Source organism: Carex rostrata, chromosome 31, assembly GCF_964058835.1.
Source record: "Carex rostrata chromosome 31, lpCarRost1.2, whole genome shotgun sequence".
Classification (NCBI taxonomy): domain Eukaryota; kingdom Viridiplantae; phylum Streptophyta; class Magnoliopsida; order Poales; family Cyperaceae; genus Carex; species Carex rostrata.
The window spans coordinates 29,438-35,119 of record NC_135948.1 but is presented as its reverse complement, the minus strand read 5'-3'; the positions used below and the strand labels follow the sequence as shown (position 1 = coordinate 35,119).

Below are 5,682 nucleotides of genomic sequence, written 5' to 3'. Positions count from 1 at the left end.
GTTCATATTTCACCATTCTAGTATTTCAATTTTTCGGGTTCATCTGAACCTATGCATCCGACTAGGTTTTATTTGATAAAATGTCGTAATTCAACTCACCCTGTATAGGCTAGCATAAGCCTCTTTTTTGAATTTTCCATTAGCTCGTCTTCATTAAAGGACATTAATGTATAGGCTAGCATAAGCCCGTGAATGAGCTTAGCATATTGCTCAATTTGGTTTTCGAAATGAATATTTCAAAATTTGAACATTTTGAAAATGTATCCTATAAAATAGAGAAAAATCTCTATTAGAAATTTATAGAACACATAGAAAAAAATGTACAATTCAAAATTGTTCATGAAATAATCAAATTCCACGATATAAAATCGTGGTTCAAACCAAAATGAGCAAAACATAATAAAAAATAGAACAAAATGATTCCATAAATCCAATAGAAAGGAACATACCAATTCTTTTTTCATAAGCCTCCTCTATTTAAATGAAAGATACCGTGGAACGCGAATAATTCACTAAGAACACCTTTGAAATGATTACGCGGTACAATTGAATCCAATGAGCCCTTTTCCAATAAGTATTCAGCTTCCTGTACACCCTCGGGTACTTCGATCTTCATTACTTCTTCAATCACTCTTTTACCTGCAAATGCAATGGATGCATCTGGTTCACCAATAATTATATCGCCAAGCATTCCAAAACTGGCTGTGACACCACCTGTTGTAGGTGATGTCAGAAGTGACACTAAAAATAAGTTTTCATGGAATTGAAAATTCAATAAAGTCGAAGATATTTTACCCATCTGCATTAAGCTGAAACTTCCTTCTTGCATACGAGCTCCTCCAGAAGCACAACAAATGATGAGAGGTAAGGATTTTCTCGTAGCATATTGAATTAGACGGGTTATTTTTTCACCCACTACCGATCCCATACTTCCTCCGATAAACTCAAAATCCATAACCGCAAGTGCTACAGGGATACCGCCGAGTTGACCTATTCCTGTTTGAACAGGGTCAGTCAAACCTATTTTTCTTTGATAAGAATCGACCTTATCCATGTAAGGTATATCTTCTTCAGATTCTGTTGATTCTGTTGATTCCTCTGATTCTTGTGATTCCTTAGATTCTGTTGATTTTATTGATTCCTCTGATTCTTGTGATTCCTTAGATTCTTTTGATTTTATTGATTTTTTTGACTTTTGATTAGCATCTTCATCATAAGCAAGGTTTTTTTCTTTTTCTTCTATTTCTCCTGATGATTCTATTTCTGCGAGAAGAAACAGTTGCTCTATTTCGTTTCGAGTATATTTCTTTCCAATCAATTTGTTGACTTCCTCTTCATCTGAATCGAGTTTATCTTCATTCATTTTATCCAGTTCCTCTAGATCTAGTTCTTCTTCAAGTAATTCTTTCTCGATATTTTTTCGTTTCTCTTCCATTCGCTCTCCACTTGTAATCATCTTTTTGAATTTATCTTGTTTCATCTTAGAAAAATATTTATTATATCACTTCAATGATATAATGGACTCTTCTTTTTATGCGTCTAAGACCAGAGTTGTATTCCAATATTACCAGATCCCCCACCAAGGGCCGGATATTCTCACGAAACAGCTCATGAGATAGATAGAAACAGCTCATGAGATAGATAGCATTTCAAAAAAGGTAATCTCGACTTTGTTCATAGGTATAGGTGGGGTCACTAAAAAGATTAAGAGTATCCAAGATCCTATTTTCGTTCTCTTCACGTATATTCACTACGTGATCGATAATACCAAAATTGATAGCTTTACTGGGTGATAAAATGGGCTCACTTTCCATAATGGAGAGTAGCTCATGTTCCGAGTAGCTTGTGCTTTTGGCACAAACACTTAAAAATTTATCAACCAGTTTGCGTTTATCTCGTAAGTTTTTCAAAATCGACGAATAATTCTGAACAGCTAGATCAACGAAGTTCCGAATCTTAAAAGATATCATAGAGTTCGGAAATGCAGCCCGTTTCCCCTGTGTTCCTCCTGCGAGAATAAAAGCGGCTCCTAATCCCACAGGACCTATCAGAGTGGTATATATCAGAACCGGTACTTTCTGTTCATATAATGCACACAGCTCTAGTTGCTGGTTGGGCCGGTTCGATGGCTTTATACGAATTAGCGGTTTTTGATCCCTCTGATCCTGTTCTTGATCCAATGTGGAGACAGGGTATGTTCGTTATACCTTTTATGACTCGTTTAGGAATAACCAATTCATGGGGCGGTTGGAATATTTCAGGAGGAACTGTAACCAATCCAGGTATTTGGAGTTATGAAGGTGTTGCAGCGGCACATATAGTGTTTTCTGGTTTGTGCTTCTTGGCAGCTATCTAGCATTGGGAATATTGGGACTTAGAAGTATTCTGTGATGAACGTACAGGAAAACCTTCATTGGATTTGCCCAAGATTTTTGGAATTCATTTATTTCTCTCAGGTGTAGCTTGCTTTGGCTTTGGCGCATTCCATATAACAGGTTTGTACGGTCCTGGAATATGGGTGTCCGGTCCTTATGGACTAACTGGAAAAGTACAAGCTGTCAATCCAGCTTGGGGTGTGGATGGTTTTGATCCTTTTGTTCCAGGAGGAATAGCCTCTCATCATATTGCTGCAGGCACATTAGGTATATTAGCAGGCTTATTCCATCTGAGTGTCCGTCCGCCTCAACGTCTATACAAAGGATTACGCATGGGCAATATTGAAACTGTACTTTCCAGTAGTATTGTTGCTGTCTTTTTTGCAGCTTTTGTTGTTGCAGGAACTATGTGGTATGGTTCAGCAACTACCCCAATCGAATTATTTGGTCCTACTCGTTATCAATGGGACCAGGGATACTTTCAACAAGAAATATATCGAAGAGTTAGTGCCGGGCTAGCCGAAAATCTAAGTTTATCGGAAGCTTGGTCTAAAATTCCTGATAAATTAGCTTTTTATGATTACATTGGTAATAATCCGGCAAAAGGGGGATTATTTAGAGCAGGTTCAATGGATAACGGAGATGGAATAGCGGTTGGATGGTTAGGACACCCCCTTTTTAGAGATAAAGAAGGTCGGGAGCTTTTTGTACGTCGTATGCCTACCTTTTTTGAAACATTTCCGGTGCCCAATTAGGTGAGATTTTTGAATTAGATCGAGCTACTTTGAAATCTGACGGTGTTTTTCGTAGTAGTCCAAGGGGTTGGTATACTTTTGGACATGCTACATTCGCCTTGCTCTTCTTTTTCGGACACATTTGGCATGGCGCTAGAACCTTGTTCAGAGATGTTTTTGCTGGTATTGATCCAGATTTGGATGCTCAAGTGGAATTTGGAACATTCCAAAAAGTTGGAGATCTAACTACAAAGAGACAGCCTGTCTTATAGAGCATTTTGTGGTTGGTATATTGATTTCTTTCCTCTTTTTTTCTTCATCGGGTACAAGAAAAAAGAATCTTGATTTGAATCATCATCTTCTCTTTGATTCTTTTTCTTTATTTATATGATAAATGATCTCAAGTGAATAGGTGTGGAAGCTATAATTGTACCAAATCTAAATATCAAGATAAAACCTAGTCGGATGCATAGGTTCAGATGAACCCGAAAAATTGAAATACTAGAATGGTGAAATATGAACTACGTAAAGTACATAAATATTGAAGATTGAAAGTGAAGATGAAAAGAATACCTTACGCAACAAAGACTAACAAAAGATCACCTTTCGTCTTTCGAGTTTCTATCTGATGTAAACTGATCAGGAGAAGGAGAAGATGAGAAATGAATAGAGAAATTAGCCTCTGAATCTATGTAAATATATACTCCAAAGTACCACAAATTCGGCATAGTTCAAATTTGGAAAGTATAATTTTAGGTTACTAAATTTTGCCAAGGTATATTTTATGTTCCTAATTTCGGTATTCAATAACAGCTCTATTTTAATTAAACTGACAAATTTAGCAAGTCAGGCTGCCGACTTATTACGTCCATCTGTATTTTTAAACTCAATTGAACTAACTTATTTATCACAAGTACAATCTTGTCACGATGACATAAAACAAGAAATTAATGATATATTTAAATTGCAAATTTGACATCTAGGTAATTTCTAATTATAGATATAAATGAATTTTGTTAATAAGGAAGTTGTATCTTAGATACAGATCAATACATTTTCTATGAAATTATTTATTTTCATCAATTATAAAAATAGAATAAGGCTAGTGTTGTAGCATATATAGGAACATACTGTGCTACCTCTAAAATTCTTTTTAATAGACTTCACGAGTGAAGCATTTACATATATAATTTCTGAATTCATTTATTATAAAGTCAAACGGTCAAAAAAATGAAGATTTATAAGCTCATTTTAACGCGTTCATTTTTTGTACTTGATGACCCCTTGATTTTATGTTTAATTGCATCACTCATAAAATAGATCAGTTTCTACGGTTTGGATATGTTGTGTAAAGTATATTCAATAGATTTAGATTCAGCAGAAAACGTGTATTAAAATGTTGTACTGAGAACATTGTTTTTTTGTTTTTCTTGTTCTAATCAGAAAATCACTAAATATATGCCATGTGCCTTTTGATGCCCCAAACACATGAATTTTAATGCATTGAAAATGATTAACGTTGTAAAACTTTTTAAATTGCCATAGAGTGTGATTCATTAGCAAATTATTTGGTTATACGGGTTTACTTTTGTTAGTGAAGGAAAAACATGATGTGACGTGTCAAACACACCGTAACTTAGTCACGTCATGTCACATCACAGAACGACACATGATCTATTTTATTTTTACGTGACGTGATTAAAATAGTGGATGATAGTGATGCAAGCGGATTGTCTTGTCACGCAATCAAATGTGAATTGACTAATATAGTTTAATTATTGTTTTCAAGTTTTAAGTTAGTTCATAAAATATAATAACAAAATAGAATACAAAAGAAACTATTACAAATAAATTATAATTAAGAAATACTTTTCAAAAAGTTGGTCACATAACGTGTCATGTGAGGTAAGTTAACGTGACTGAATCAAATTGCGTGACGTGACAAGATGTGACTAAAGTAGTGGAGGACAATCATGTCAAGTGTGATCGACACATGTGACCTGACGTACCCTGTTATTATGTAACATAACTGGTAATAACATGACTAATTTACTTTACTATTTTTTAGTGCGGCAAAATTCGTGCATATGAATTTTCAATTTAGTGCAATTGATTAGTCGAGAGTGATGTGATCACTCTCGAACAAGGTAAATATTTTTTCATGACGATAATACTCTCATTTTTCGAAAAAAAGAAAGAAAGTTACTATATTTTAAAAATGATTAAATTTTGGCCATCAATATTTATGTTAACAATGAATGCACATTAAAACTAAGATACATACTAGAATTATCCATCTTAAATAATTTAGTTAAGATGATGTAAAATATATTAATGTTCTATATATATATACGTTTGCTTTGCTTACTATAATGCATCAAACTATATTTTAATTAGAGTTGTAATACTTAGTTAAGAATGTTTAAATTAAAATTCGAATATTGCTTGAGAAAAATGCCACTTTTTTTTGTTTTAAAGGATTCAGGGATACAAAATTAAATATAGGCTTATATCTACGGATCGAGGTATAGATTGGTGCAGCAAATTAAGAGGTTAGATGTTAAGAATAGCCT

The 5,682-nt window shown here is 34.1% G+C and overlaps 1 pseudogene across 1 annotated transcript; it reads left to right on the top strand.

Moving 5' to 3' along the window:
* Positions 1-1,517: 1,517 nt before the first annotated feature.
* Positions 1,518-3,526, top strand: LOC144547162 (photosystem II CP47 reaction center protein pseudogene; annotated as a pseudogene). Its single transcript, XR_013509023.1, has 2 exons — positions 1,518-1,553; positions 2,042-3,526. The product of XR_013509023.1 is annotated as a photosystem II CP47 reaction center protein pseudogene (transcript).
* Positions 3,527-5,682: the final 2,156 nt, after the last annotated feature.